This window comes from Mchenga conophoros, linkage group LG3 (assembly GCF_057382185.1).
Source record: "Mchenga conophoros isolate Kocher_MC1m ecotype Shallow Benthic linkage group LG3, M_conophoros_male_GT1.1, whole genome shotgun sequence".
Classification (NCBI taxonomy): domain Eukaryota; kingdom Metazoa; phylum Chordata; class Actinopteri; order Cichliformes; family Cichlidae; genus Mchenga; species Mchenga conophoros.
In genome coordinates this window covers 29420244-29436264 of record NC_140528.1, presented here as the reverse complement: position 1 = coordinate 29436264, position 16021 = coordinate 29420244, and the positions used below count along the sequence as shown (strand labels likewise).

Genomic DNA, 16021 nt, shown 5'->3' with positions numbered 1-16021 from the left:
TCTCTCTGTAAATTCTTATATTTTATATATTTATGTTTAATGTTTTTCTGTTTGAGAATTCTAATATTATTTCAAATAAATGTTTATAATGACTAATGTCTCAGTTCTACTACACAGCAAATGTTGGCACACGACTTGACACATATAGAATTTATTTCATATTATACTAATGACAAAATATACTGATACAGTGGGATGCAAAAGTTTGGGCAACCTTGTTAATAGACATCATTTTCCTGTATAAATCGTTGGTTGTTACAATAAAAAATGTCAGTTAAATATCATACAGGAGACACACACAGTGATATTTGAGAAGTGAAAAGAAGTTTACTGGATTTACAGAAAGTGTGCAATAATTGTTTAAACAAAATCAAGCAGGTGCATCAATTTGGGCACCACAAAAAAGAAATGAAATAAATATTTAGTGTATATCAATGTGTGTGTCTCCTATATGATATATGGGGTGCCTTTGTCTGGATGTGCTTCCCATCCAGAGCTGCACAGCACAGAGGGAAGTTCCAGCGCTCCTGGAATCCCTCTGTGATGGACCGCCAGTCTCCAGGTGAAGGCACAGCCATGAAGTCGTCCACTAGACAGTAGGGCTGCCAGCAAACGATTATTTTGATAGTCGACTAGTCACCGATTATTTTTGCGATTAGTCGACTAATCAGATCATCATCCATTGGATGTAAAACTACAGCTTATTGCACCAGCACCATCTGCTCTTCTATAACTATCATTAGCTTACAGCTTTAAGTGTTTCAGGTCTGTGCTAACTAACAATAAAGACAAGATGATAGTTTATTAAATTTTAATGAAATTTGCAGATTGTTTCGGTGAAGTTTAATAAACTCCTCGCTATCTAAAATATAACAGGACACCGGAGTATATTCTCCAGCATCTCACACTTCTGATAATCAGCTGTCTGCTTGACGTTTATTCAGCTGTGTAAAAACTATAACTTTAATCTCAGACAAACTGATTTACTCAGGAACAAATAAAATACTAAAAAAAAGCCAAACAACAACATTTTAAGTTATCTAAGTGACTCATATATCATGTTTAACCTGAGTAGTGAAAGACGGCGGTGGGTTTGAAAACGATCTGCCGGGAGTCCGGTGTTCTCACGGCTCTAGTGACCTAGCCCCCAGCTAGCTATTGAGCTAGTGGGTAACAGACGTCTCCGAAAACGTCGGAGCGCTTTTGAAAATATGCGGTGTCCTGATAAACTGAGCAGATATTTGAGGTTTACACAGCTACATTCTCGCCTGAAAACATGTTAAACGTTTATTTTGTGACCCAGAAAGAATAATAAGAGTAATATTAAAACTAACTAGCTGCCGCCATTGTTGGAAACTGCGCTGGGCCGTGCTATGAATTCTGGGACACAGCTTCTTCTTCTTCTTCGGGGTTTAACGGCAGCTGACACATTTCCAGTTCACGCGCGTTAAAATATGATATTTTGGGGCGCGAGGGATTTTTCTTGGACACGCGTAGAGGTTGCGAATGTGCAGGCGTCAAGTTAGGGGCGTTTTGGCATTTTTTCACGCGCCCATCGCGTTCGGTGTGAACACACGGTAACACAGTGTGCTGAGTCTGTGCTATGAATATGTTGCAGTGAGTACAATGTAAGCATTCACTGCATTTACAGTACCTACACCCAGTCACATGTGTGGTGAAGATACAGAGAATGAAATATAATTATTAATGAAATAACCATCCATCCATTCTCAGTGCTTCCAAGGAGGAAATAGAAGCCACTGATGTCAAGACCAGGAATGCATGGAGGGTTTCTCCCCCAGACCAGCACCCTGAGGCTGTACGCTAAGGAGAAGGAAGGGGGCCGGGGACTGGTGAGTGTCAGCATCACAGTCCAGGATGAGACAACAAACATCCAAGAATACATTGGGAAGATGGCCCCAACTGACCGAGTGCTCAGTGAATACCTCAGGCAGCAGAAACCCAAGAAAGAGGAGGGAGACGAGGAACCATCATGGAAGGACAGGCCCCTGCACGGTATGTACCACCGGCAGATAGAGGAGGTGGCTGATATCCAGAAATCCTACCAGTGGCTGGACAAAGCTGGACTGAAAGACAGCACAGAGGCACTAATCATGGCAGCACAAGAACAAGCTCTGAGTACAAGATCCATAGAGGCTGGGGTCTATCACAGCTGGCAGGTCTGTATTTATATCCAGGCTGACATGGAGTTCAGGGTTCAACACTCAGGAAAGTGTGAGACCTTCCACACTGACAGAAGCTGCACATGATTAAACTGTTGTTTGTTAAAGCCTCACAGATCTGAGAGCAGAGCTCAGTGGGCTCATGAGCCTTTATACATGAAGCGTTTCAGGTTCATTTAAATCAGTGTTTCTGTTTCCAGCAGAGCAAACATGATCCAGCTGTTTCACATGGATCTGTGTGGATGCAGCAGCACCTGACTCTGTACATCAGGTGGGTCACATGACACCTGGACATTCACAGCATCGTCCCTCAACGGAGGGACCAAGTGTTTCTTTCTGCTTTAGAAAGCTGCTCTCTGTACAAAAACAGGAAGTCACAGCTCTCTGCTCTGTGATTGGCTGCTTCTTACTGCAGCTTACTTCACTTCCTCTTTATTGGTGTTGTTCTTACAGCTCTCAGGCGATGCTGCAGCGCCCCCTGGTGACACAAACTCCTCCCTCTGTCTCAGAGGTCAGAGGTCAGCCTGCTGCTGAGGGTCTGCCTGTTTATGGACTTCCTGTCACAGACCCAGGTCTCAGGGTGGATGCTGGTTTCTGATTGGATGGTGCAGAAACCCAGCTTCCTCCAGCCGAGATAGAAAAATCAATATTCTAATGTTCATGTTAAAGCAGTGAGTCTGTGGATTCATCACTCTCTGTGGGTCGGAGGCTCCAATGATCGTCTCAGCTGTTCTCACCACCTGCTGGATCTGGACTGTCTGAGGCGTCTCCATCAGAAAGTCCAGGATCAGTGTGGAGGTGTTCAGGCCCAGCAGGAAGTCTATCAGCGTCAGCAGAACCCAGTGTGACCAGTACTTTGTGAGAGCGGGAATGAAAGGCTGAACTGATCAGTGATTGGATCAAACAGTCTCTGAGTAAGACCTGACTCTGATTCTGTGATGCTTTAATAAAACAGTGAAACATTACAGAGCAGATACTTCAGTGACACAGAGTCAGTCACAGAAACAGGATTGAAGTGATCCAGGAGTGTGAACTGTGGCTGATGAGAGAATGATTTGTTTATTACGGTTTATTCTGTGCTGATGAGGTTAGCCTGAGAGTGCTAACAGTCTGAGCTCAGCTACAGCCTTAGAGTGTGAGCACCAATAAGCTGTGATGGAAACAGGAGCAAACTGAATAAATACAAACATCATGCCTCCAAGACGAGTCTTCACAGACACAGAGCTGATCTTATCGCGATGGTTCTCAGATCTCAGAGAACGACTCTGCCGACAACTTCTTCTTGGCCAACACCGTCAACGACTTTTACTGCCCTTTTTATGAGCCATCAAGCAGCCTTCATACCTCCACCAGCCCCAACAATAGAGACACCTCTGACACTAATTTTTGATTAAAGTGTTGTCTTGCAGTATGTTTCGCACTAAGTACCACAGCAATTCCCTAATGTTGTAAATCTGCTCAATGTTTGGCAATAAAACCCTTTTCTGATTCTGATCTCGAAGGAAATTATGTAACAGCTGTTGACAGAGGAAGATCAAAGCTTCTTTAAACTGTGTGAACCTCAAAAAGCTAGCAGAGGGTCTGCTCTTCATCCACCAGCTCCTCTTCACCATGTTTTACCACCAGAGGAATTTGGGTTTTTATTTTTTCCTTTCTGTGGAACTCGTCAGACGTCCTGTAGGAGCAGACAGAGGAGCATGAGATGTATCCAGTCTGGTCTCATATCCGGTTGTTCAGTGATGACACGACGAATCCTACTTCCGGGTCTAAAGTAGTCTGCGTTTAATATGGCTTTTGTGTTGTTAACATGTTTAATGTTTTGTATTTTCTTCTATTTAATCTCAAAAAGCTCCTAAAACAGTCAGTGATCACTGTTGACCTCCCTCGGCTTTTATTACCGCTAATCATTTATTTAAGCTCAGTTTTTAAAACCTTAGGATGTAACTACAGCCCAGCCCATGCAGCAGTATATGAATGACTAACTTCGTATTGTGGATGGATTATCTCAGTTGTTCTCCTGGCTGAAGTTTGGTCCTTTTACAGCATCCTGCCATGCGATTACATTTGTTCCTGACCACCGAGAACACTCACGTTAACTTTTATCCAGTGGAAAAAAAGTTAGCTTGTTTATATTATGCTAACATAGCTGTGTCGCTAGCGGTCACGTAGCACATCATTATATACCAGCTAGCCAAACTTCAGTAACCCTACAAACGTCACTGCTGTTTAGTTTTCTGTCTTCATTTATGCTGGAAGTGATAGCAGAGCTGTACGTTTTAATTTGTTTCCAAAACCCCGCAGTCAGGACATGCTATATTGTATTTAGATAGAAGCTAGCGAGCTAACTCCCTGCTAACTTCTAACTCCGTTAAATGTCATAAATTCCGTTTTCATGGATGCCTGGATGTTAAACTCAATTGTTACACCTGGTAGAGCAGAACGCTGATCATTTTATTAAAGATGAAAGACTTTAGACAGTTTTTCAACTCTCAGTAATGCCATAGTGATCGTTTGATATATGGACCTACAGCGGAGTTTAGACCCAGACACGGCTAGTGACGTCAGACTGAACAACCGGATTGACACACATGTAACATCACATGGTCCAGTTTCACAAAGAGAAGTGAACAATCAGCTGCATGGGAGATGTTTGGTAAATTTCATGTTTTTTAGGGTGCTGAATCCAAAAGTTATGTCAATTTCTCTCCATCATGTACAGTGTTTTTGCAAAACATGAGGAGTTTCCATCAAAAAAAGTACAGCAACGATAAAATAAAGGACCCATATTTTATTACAATTAACTATGTATCATTGTTCTGCGATTCCTCAACTCCTGCTATGAACAAAATAAACCTGTTGAGACATGATCATTGCTCATCTGATCATCCTTACACTTTCTATTTTTATGTCTCTTGAGTCTCTATCTTAGAAATACTTGAATTAATGTAAGAAATCATTATTGGATATGGTTTTCTGACTCAAATATAGAACAGCAGATTTCAGCTTGAAAAAACTTTATTACACTAAAAACATGAGTTTTGCCAGACAACCTGATGAGATGGCATTTTTAAATACTTTTTCCCAGTTTCAGTAAGAAAAAATCTATAAGAAACAGTAAATCAGTCCAGCAGTACTGGAGGAGGTCCAGAGGTGCACAAGGAGGCCACCTTAAAGATCTGACACATTTAAATCAGGTCTGGTTTTATTTCCATCATCCTTTAAGGAAGGTTTGGATTTGTTATGTCACTGTGATATTCACATCATGTCAGTCACCTCCACACTGAACACTTCACACCAGCTTTAACAACAGACAAAGAACAAGAGGAACAGAGAGGAGGAGGGAGGAAGAGGACATGATTCAGAGGAAGGACAAAGGAGAAGGGAAGGGACAAAATGCATAGAATTAAGGCCGCAGTTAGCCTGCGACTTTTGCATCCCCCAATTTTGGGGCAGGAATTGGCCGGGGTTTAGTAGTCTGTTGGGGCATTACGTGGGGATGCGTGTACTGCCCCAGGGGTGGAGAGTGGGTCATGCCATTCAAGGCAGCATTTTTGCAGAAGAAAGCTCTCTGTGGGGAGCCATTGCTCCCCACTCCTAACTTTTCACTCCCATTTGTCCTGCAGACTTCGAGGGCTAGGGGCCGTTTCGTCCCAGCCAGTGCTCTATATTAGCCTTTCTCTCACATATGTAGCATGAGAGAAGGTATAACACTGTAGAAAAGGAGTGCCTGGCTATTCAGTGGGTGGTGCCGGGGAGACAGGTAAGGCCACAGGTGGAGGCATTTAGACTTCTCACAGTCTCTTCTTTTTATAGTGAAGCAAGAGAATATACAGTGGGGCAAAAAAGGTTCTGTGTTATTGTTTGCCATCAGTCTGACTGTGGCATATTCAGTGTTGTGTTATCAGGGGTTCTTCCAAAAGTGCAGTATTCATTCCTTGGTCCGTGTTGAGGATGAGGTGAAGAAGCTTCTGTGATGAAAAGAAACTCAAAGAAGTCCAGACGCTTTTCTCTCCAAGCTCCTCAGACTACTGACGCTTGTTTCTCTCTTTGTAAAATGAAATTTAAAGTGAATTTTGAATCAAATGTTTCTCTTCTTTCTCCCTCAGAGTGCAGACATGTCTGCTGCCAGCAATCTGCGATCTGAAGATCAGTTTCTGTGCTCCATCTGTCTGGATGTGTTCACTGATCCAGTCTCTACACCATGTGGACACAACTTCTGCAAAACCTGCATCAGTCAGCACTGGGACATGAATCAGAGCTGTCAGTGTCCCATGTGTAAAGAGACTTTCTACACTCGACCTCAGCTGAGGGTCAACACCTTCATCTCTGAGATGGTTGCTCAGTTCAGACGTGAAGCTCAGCAGAAAGCCAGCAGCAGCAGCTCAGAGCAACAAGCTGCCAAACCAGGAGAAGTTCCCTGTGGACTTTTTGGTCGACTCCTTTGCTGTCTTTTACTTACTTACTTAATTAATTAAGAACTAATTTGTGCTGTGTGTGTGTGTGTGTGTGTGTGTGTGTGTGTGTGTGTGTGTGTGTGTGTGTGTGCGTGTGTGTGTGTGTGTGTGTGTGTGTGTGTGTGTGTGTGTGTGTGTGTGTGTGTGTGTGCGTGCTGTCATTCACTTGCAGGTGTTTGTACCATTAAGCTGTAATAACAAGAACAATAAATAAGAGATTAGGAACAATATTGAATCTATATATATATAATATAATAAATAATATATATAATTATATATATTATATATAACAATAAAAAATGCTATGATTCACATAAATAAAAATAAAATGTATGATGGATGAAACCTTATCAAGGCTCTCAGCGCCTCCTTTGTTCTTGTTGTAGTCCTGGATCATCAGAGGCTTCCTGTCCTCTGTGGTGCTGACAGCGGCGTCTTTGTGTAGGACGACAAGATGTCAGGATGACATTTCTATTCTTCTTGGGAACTTATGACACAAGAGTGTGTGTGTCAGTGAAAGCACATTTGGATGAGAGTCCTTCCTCTGGTTGATACCAGCTGAGGGGGAAGTTCAGGCTTGTTCTTCCTCACTGTCCCTACCATGGTGAGCTTTCTTTTCAGCAGCTCCTGACCACCTGTCTCCTGAAGCACCGTGCACTTGTGGATTACCAGCTTCTGCAGTCTTTTCCTCAACACTAACCCTCATATAGTGTGAATGATGTTGTGAAGCTGGTTAGGGTTTAGAATGTACGTGGTTAATGATGTGCTTTTGAACACACCATGTGTGAAATAGTCCCATGTGACCCCGTGGGGAGCTGTTTATCTTGTGCCTTGTTTCTCTCCTGTTCCCACCTGTGTTTTTCCCTCTGAAGAACTGGTAACCAGTGTGAAACGTCAGGGATGCTCGATCAGACCAGTGAGAGCAAACAAACCCAGCCCTCCCAGCTTATGGTTTAATCTTTATTGGGGGGGAAAACTTTTAAGCCCTAATTTTGACAGGGAGTAGAGTCTTTGAAGCCTTTTCTGGATCCTCAGAGGGGATGAAGGAGGCAGAGGAGGAAGCAGAGATCGGTCTGTGTTTCATTGTAAGATAGAGACCTGGACCATTCTGGGAATGACAGCCGACTTTGGCCCATCGGTGGAGGATCTCATGAAGAGAGACGGCAGGGAGAAGGACAGTGTTTCATCGATAACAGCTCCAACACCTACAGTGTATATAATATATACATCAAAGTATATTTGCTATACTTAATGTATATAACATCATGTTCTTCTGTCCCCTTCACAGTGCAGGAGCGTGTCAGGATAGATTTCACTGCGTGTTGTATTTGTATAACTGTGCATGTGACAAATAAAGAAACTTGACTCTAATCAGCACAAACGAGGCTCTGACACATGGATTGTTTTTATAGTTTATTTAAAAGGATTAACCCCAAAATGTGAAAACAAGACCATCAACAGGCAAGACAGAGCTGACAATGTTACTGATGTCTGTCTGTAAATAAAGGGTGAGTGGAAACTAAAACTGGGGTTGGGAAACTTGCTGTGATCACTAACAGCTGCACGAGTTCTGGAGTCACCAATAAAACAAAAAGTATAAAAAAGGTTTAGCAAGCTCAGCATTACATAGATAAGGGATTAGGTGGGGATACTTTCAATGCAAACCCAGGATGAGAGCACGAGGTGAGGCAGAGGAGGAGCAGGGAAGTGATGAAGGAGGACCAAAAGGATTCTTCTGTATCTTTGGGTTTGCAGCAATAAGCAGGTGGATTTTTAATGTTTCTAACTGTTTGCACAGTTTCCGTGCTGTTATTCTTTAGCTTTGGGGCCGTTTTATAATAGTTTTGTCTGAGGTGTTTAAGCTTCTATTTGTTCATCCACAATATTGTTTAGCTGATTCTATACGAGCTCGTTCCAGTTCTTTCAGTCAGTCTGTTGCTTCTCTCCCGATCATTTTCCCTGTTCCTCATAAATCCCAAGGGTGGGGCCCGTGGGTCCATGTTAGAGTCTGGACACATTTCCACCCTGAAAAGAAGAAATGACATTCAGTTACCTTTGTGTGCAGCAGAAATGCCTCCTGGGTGCACTGGAGATAGAAAAGCACATCCCTCACTTATTTTAAAGCTAATGCATTCAACAGCATTTCTATAAAATCAGACCTGATTTTTATTCCATCATATTAAGCCCATCTCTCAGCATAAACATTACTGTCATGGGTTACTTTGATAACTCCAAACTACAGGAGGTCAGAGGTCGTTAGAAGCTCCCTGGCTGTGAAGAGGCAGGAGGCGAGCTGTAGGAAACCCTTTGACGGCTGATGAGGAATTGTAAATGCTTTTTGCTGGAAGACGGCAGCTCGTGAAAGGCAGATGTGCAATGCTTTTGTGCTGCACGACCATCGTTGAACATCTATAATCCAGTTTTAAGATCCCTTTTTGTCAGGTGTGACTGCACTTAAAGAGGCCTGGAGGCCTTTTCAGAGGCGTCTCTCTTCGTGCATGAGAGACAAAGGTGCCACTCTGCCTGCTGGCTTTGTTATCTTCACACCTCGGCTCATATGATTAGGTAGAGGATGATTAGGGGTCCATGACCCTCTTGGGGACTCTCCCATATGGCTAAATGTGGGAGTCTCCATCAGCAGCTCCTTACACTATGCTGAGCTGGATGACTGAGAACCGACATACTTCCAGGTGAATGTAACGCTACGGAGAAACTACAGCGAGAGTAAACCTGCTAACTTTGGTGTTTTTTCAAGTATCGGGTAATTTTATATGTGACTTTTTCTATCAGGTGAACAAACTGTGCATGCATATTCACGCTAAAGTTAAATGCAGAGAAATCGCAGAGTCTCTGCTTTCAGAAACAATTTGATTAGTTTCAATTGAGCGAACGGTTCAAACGTTACAGTGATTTAAAAACGTTGCAAAAACCTGTTGGATTGTGAGTTTCAGGCATTAAATGCAATTCTACATCCGGACACTAGAGGGCGCAGAGCGCGATGGTGGTACCGAGCAGTGTTTTGGGGCGCAGAAGAAGAATTTCACAGAAAGAACTTCCTGTTGTGAAGCTAACGCCAGCACAGCATGTGTGTCGTTTGTGTTCACGGTTTAAAGAAGATTATTGTGTTTTCGTCTACTTGTTACCCAGGCTGACAGCAGCTTCACTGCCTCAGGTTAGTAAACATTACAATGAATGTGCACAGCGCACCTCACAGTACAGGCTGTTGTTCGGTCATTCGCACATCAGGATGCGGGTCATTGTGTATACACTGTGGCTTTAGGCTGCAGGTTGATGGATGTTAATGCTAGCGACTTGGCTAGTGCAGAATACAGTGGAGCCCCGACTTTCACGAAAAGTTCAAGTTACGAAGGCACTGAACGGCAATACTTCTGCCCGTGTTACGGCAAAATGCCCGCGTAACGAAATCCGCTGGCTCTGATTGGCTGAGCCTTCAATGCCCACAATGCCTTCCAAATCATGTGACAACCCCTTGGCTTCCGTACTTGCTGTCACTACCCGATCCGTACCGGAAACCCGATCGGTACCCCGCATGCGCAAATCTTACGTCACTTCCTCTCTTTGCCAACATTGCGACATTCAATATATTTGAATGATACGGTTAGCGCCCAGTTAGCTCCTAGCATTTCTCAGCAGCTCTGCCTCCTTTTCGACTACCAGGACATTTAAACAATGAATAATCCGTATCCGCAACAAATTTTTGCTTTTCTCCTCAACAGAAAGCGTTCCCCGATTGAACAACAGCGCCGTAAAATAAGAAGAATGGTGCCTAATGACAGTTAATAATACAGACTTTATAATATGTCACGTGAAGATTCAGCAGCCAGATGAAGTGTTTACTGGCAATTGACAGTGATAGCAGACATTATCATCACTTTTCCAACAATCCTCTCCACACAGACAAGCATAAACACACTCGATTATCACGAAATCAAATTTAACACACGTTTGTAATGACGCTAATTCAGTTTACAATAAGATAAGATAAGATAACCTTTATTAGTCCCACACGTGGGAAATTTGTTTTGTCACAGCAGGAAGGGTTCATTCGCTCAGTCAGCAGGTGGCGGTATCCTCGTACACTGGGGAGTACACTGCCATTAAAGGAACAGAAGAAGAAGAAAACCCCTGCACATGCGCGGTACGGATCGGGTAGAACCGATTTGTACGGTCTGACTTTGCACATGCGCAGTAAGGATCGGGAGTCCCGATCCGTCACTATCTTTTAATTTTTTTATTTTTGTCTACATTATATTAAATGTTTCATTAGCGGAAACATGTTAAGAGATACTTGTTATTCTTAACATCTTAACAGATACTCTGACCTGTAACTATCGTAAAATGCTTCGACCGGAAGTAGACACCTTTCGCGCATGCGGGGTACCGATCGGGTTTCCGGTACGGATCGGGTAGTGACACCTGCGCTTCGCTGTTCCACTTGAACCACGCAGCTAGCAAAATGAAGCGTAAAGTAGGGCTGGGTATCGTCACTGATTTCTAGAATCGATTCAATTCTGATTCACAAGGTCCCGAATCGATTCGATTTAGTTCGATTCGATTTAAATCTGGGAAATTTTGACAGTCAGAAATATAATTCAGATCAGTACATTTACATATTTTTGTATCAATAAAAAGGAAGCTGACACACGCAAGACTTTATCACAGGTGTGAGCGTCACAGCAGATGCCTTTGTGTCAAAGTAGCTGAGGATAAAACACAGAAAAACATGAAGGTGATTTTCCTGGCCTGGGATTTTATAAAAATATTCTGCAGTACATCAAAAATGAAAGAAAACCATTAATCAACATATGAACATTACCTCTGACGTTACAGCGGTTTTATTAGAGACACGATTAAGCGTTTTGCATTTTGAATAATTTTAAAAAGTTTAAATTTGTTCAGTATTGAACGGCAGAAATGAGGTTTTCTTTTCGGAAGAATGTAAAAGGGAAAAAAACAGCAGCTGACAGCCTGTAAACAACAGTAGACTTGTGCGTAACAAGCAAGCGAATAATGAAGAAAGGGAAACTGTTCTTGAAGTACAGAGAGAGAGAGAGAGAGAGAGAGCTGCGCATCGCGATGGAAGCAAAACAGTAAAAGTGAATTCATGACGATGTTTATGTGAAGCGTTTGGATCTTCTTCTGCTGCTGGTTCGGTCAATATTGTTTGGAGAGAGATCAAACTAACAGCTTTAGAATCAGCGCATAAAGGGCGTGAACACAAAGCGCCGACCCACCGACAGATCAGAATCAGCGAGCTGTCGGCTTTCAGCCCCGACCGTGAGAAAGGCGCCATCTAACTGATTCTGATCCGCGGGTCGCGCTGTGTGTTTAAGTCTATGTGCAGAATCCTGTACCTGCTCTCATTTACTGTCTTAGCTGTTTGGTGGTTCTTGAAATTTTGTGAGATGTCACCTGAGATTCTGGCATTTCGGGCAAAATAAATTTATATTAAAAATCGATTCAGGATTTTAATGAATCGATTTTACGTTATCCAAGCCAGAATCGATTTTAATCGATGAATCGATTATAAAAACCCAGCCCTAGCGTAAAGTACTGTCGATGAAAACAAAGAGAGAAATTATTGATAAATATGAGCGAGGTGGGAAACTTTGTGCTATTGCACCCGAGTATGGCCGAAATCCTTCGACCATAGGAACAATTCTAAAACAAAAAGAAGTCATCAAAGCAGGTAAACCTTCAAAGGGCACCACCATCATGTCCAAAAGGAGGACCCCCATACACGACGAGATGGAAAGGCTTCTCCTTGTTTGGATTAAAGACAAGGGAGAGACTGGCAATACCCCCACAGAGACTGTCATTTGCGAGAAGGCGTCCTCAATTTATAATGATTTAGTAAGTAAGGCAGCTTCCGATGAGCAGCCAACGGCATCGACGTCCTCGCAGGAGGCACCCCTAACCTCCCCAGAGTTCAGGGCATCGCATGGGTGGTTTTATCGGTTCAAGAAGAGGACTGGCAACCACTCCGTTGTGCGTCACGGCGAGGCAGCAAGTTCCAATCACAAGGCTGCCGAAGAATTTGTTAAAAAATTTGAGGAACTTATAAATCAAGAAGGCTACATCCCCCAGCAGGTATTCAACTGTGACGAGACTGGCCTCTTCTGGAAAAAGATGCCGCAGCGTACGTACATCACCGCGGAGGAAATAAAGATGCCAGGCCACAAGCCCATGATGGACCGTCTCCACCCTCGCCCTGTGTGCTAATGCCAGTGGGACTGTAAGGTCAAGCCACTCCTAGTGTACCACTCAGAAAATCCGCGTGCCTTCAAGAAACACAAAAACTTTAAAGGAGAGGCTCGAGGTTATGTGGAGGTCCAACCCCAAGGCCTGGGTGACCCGACAGTTCTTTGTCGAATGGGTCAACTTGGTCTTTGGCCCTGCTGTCAAGAAGTTCCTCGAGGAGAACGAGCTCCCCATGAAGTGCCCTCTGATCATCGATAACGCCCACCCCTCTGGCCTCGAGGACGATATCCTGGAGGAGTTCTCGTTCATCAAGGTTCTCTACCTCCCTCCCAACACGACCCCTCTCCTCCAGCCCATGGACCAGCAAGTGACCTCTAATTTAAAGAGACTGTACACGAAACACATGTTCAAACGGTGTTCGGACATAACAGAGAGTACGCAGCTCAGCCTCAGGGAGTTTTGGAAAAATCATTTCGACATCGCTGCATGCCTCAAGTTGATTTCTTTGGCATGGCGGGAGGTGAGTCGTCGAACGCTAAATTCTGCTTGGAGGAAGCTGTGGTCTGATGCTGTTGCCCCTCGAGATTTTGAAGGCTTTGAGGGGGAACCTCAACCTGAAGTCAAGGTTGAGGAGATCGTAAATCTCGGCACCGCCCTGGGACTGCAGGTTGACGAGGAGGATATAAACGACCTTGTGCATGAACATCGAGAGGAGCTGTCAACGGCAGAGCTGCAAGAGTTGGAGGCGATGCTGCACTCATCAGTACAGCAACAATTCAGCGAGGAGGAGGAGGAGGCCGTCATACCATCGGCCGATATCAAGGACAATCACCCTGAAAAGAACTTTACCGCTCATGCTATAGAGCATTTTGTTGACATCTCCCACTTCAGATCCATTTTGAAAAGTAGACAGAGACAGACGTCGTTGGATAGATTTTTCACAAAGAGGCCAGCAACAAGTCAACCTTCAGGTGAAAGTGTGCCTACATGCAGCATATGTATGCATGCATACAGCTGACACATATATACACTTATTCCTCTAATTTTGAGTTATTGGTAATGTTTTTACCCAAATGCGATACTTCTTAAAATACAAGCAGACATTACAAAGAAAGCTGAAGTGTTACTAATTGTGTAAAAATGTCTGAATTGTTTTTTGTTGCCTTTCTTTTTTACTTGTAGTGTTTTAGATGTCAGGGCTGTTGGTGGATTAAAACTTTTTGTTAATAAAAATAATGTTCTCTCTGGTCTTTAATGTGCACTTCAGTGTCTGTTGCACTACCTCCTGATGTTTAAAGCCTGATTAATCTTTGAATTAAAAAATCAACAACTTTACACCTTAATGTTATGCCAGTTTCCCCCGTGGTGGTGCTGTATGTATGCATGCATACGTATGCTTTCTTCAGCCTCCACCACCTCCGCCACCAAGAACTCCGTCTCCAGCCAGCATCTAAGCACTCAAAAGGCGCGATGGCTGCTTCGATTTACAAAAAACCGTCGGGAACAGCTTAATTTCGTAAGTCGGGGTTCCACTGCAGTGTGTTGCTGTGACATTTGTGAGGTTCCCTCAGACACACTCCGCCAGTCTTGTTGCTGTTAACAACAAAATATTAAAAAATCCACCATCTGTTCCACCGTCACCAGTTAATCTGGAACACCGGGTGATTTAACGCTACTCTGTGTTCATACTTGGAAGTGTTAGCATGTTATTGACTTGGATACTATATTGTTTTAAGCCTTTGTGAATGTTTGTTCATTTTAAAGTGAAAACGCCATCTGCTTTTGGCACAAAACTATCGAATTTGCAGCTTCGGTTAAGTGGGATGGTTTGTCAGACATCACTGTAACATCATCCTACAGTAGGACCGTTTGTCAAACAGTGGTTACATGATGTCTGGAGACTTTCTGGTTCAGTTTTGTTTGTTTAGCAACTTTTGCTCATTTACGTAACTGCTGTTTTAGTCATGGCTTGTTTTCTTTGCGTTTGCTGGTTGTAGAAATGGTTTCTATGAAGCGTTTCTTTTAGCTGAACGAACTGCTCGTGTGCGTGCATGTTTTATACATGTGCTAAAGTTAAATGTCTTTGTGCAGAACATTGTGTGCTTTGGAGAAACAGCAGAGGATCAACAAAGGTTCAGTTTTAAAGTAGGTACTGCTCTGTGTCCAGTGTAGCGACATAGCTAGCTTTGCATCATACCGAGACACGCTACTGGTGCTATAAAGTGATGTGCAGAGTTTGTCTCTCTCTTTGTATTTGCAGTCCAAACAACATGGAGAAAAACATTGTGTACTGCCTGCTGTGCAACAAGCCCCAGCTGTTCATTTGGAATCACCTGAGCGGAGTGTGCCTGAAACACGGCACAGCACAGGAGAGGGAGCAAGAAGCTTCCAGAGCTAAAGCCTCCCAGAAGCTGTTTTCCAGGGAAGGTCGACTCTGGAGCTTCTCGGAGCTGCAGGAGTTTTGCAAGGACGCAACATCTTGCACCAAACTCTGCAGTCGTCTTCAGAGTCGTGGCTTTATCATCACAGACACTCCCCAAACCTGCCCAACACAGAGGTCTGATGAGCTTGTTGCCACTCTGGCCAGTCCAGCTGTGGCTCCGGTTGACTCGATCCATCCCTGATGGAGTCTCCCATAAATCCTTTGGCTGGACATTTGACTTGTCTTTATTTTTCCTTTGTTTGATGCTTTGCTTGGCTTTTGTTGTGTCTGACCTTTTCTGATTAAAAGAAAATTGAGCTCACAGGACACCATGTTGCCTCAGCTGATGCAGTCGTCTTTGCAATAATGTTTATTTCCAAAGGAATTTCTAGAAATTCAGAACAGTAAAATTCACAGAATGAATTAGAAGATAACTCTGATGTAGTTAAACTAAAATCCTCTGTGGGGGTTAGTATATAAACTCTTAACACCTAGTTAGCATGAATAAGTGTTGAATGATCAACTCCAGACAGATTTGGTATTTAACACTAAGTCAGAGTTAACGTTCCAACTCTCCAATAAGAGTTAAATTAACTTATAAAGAGACTTTAAAAGAGCTGAAATCAAACCTGACAGTCTTCATTTGGACATGTTGGATTTGCTGTGTGGTAAGGCACCTGGGCCAGATGGCTTTCTGACTTTACAAAACCTTCCCAGAAGAAAGAATAATTCCACTTTTT

General features: G+C 43.3%; 2 long non-coding RNA genes across 3 annotated transcripts; one reads left to right on the top strand and one right to left on the bottom strand.

Moving 5' to 3' along the window:
• Positions 1 to 8037: 8037 nt before the first annotated feature.
• Positions 8038 to 10153, bottom strand: LOC146578038 (uncharacterized). Its single transcript, XR_014889938.1, has 2 exons — positions 9988 to 10153; positions 8038 to 8662 (listed from the first exon to the last, which is right to left on the bottom strand). It is a non-coding gene; the product is annotated as an uncharacterized LOC146578038 (long non-coding RNA).
• LOC146578037 (uncharacterized) lies at positions 9673 to 15608 on the top strand. 2 transcript variants are annotated; one of them, XR_014889922.1, is made up of 3 exons: positions 9673 to 9809; positions 14951 to 15004; positions 15120 to 15608. It is a non-coding gene; the product is annotated as an uncharacterized LOC146578037 (long non-coding RNA). The 2 variants fall into 2 exon arrangements; XR_014889921.1 differs by lacking the exon at positions 14951 to 15004.
• Positions 15609 to 16021: the final 413 nt, after the last annotated feature.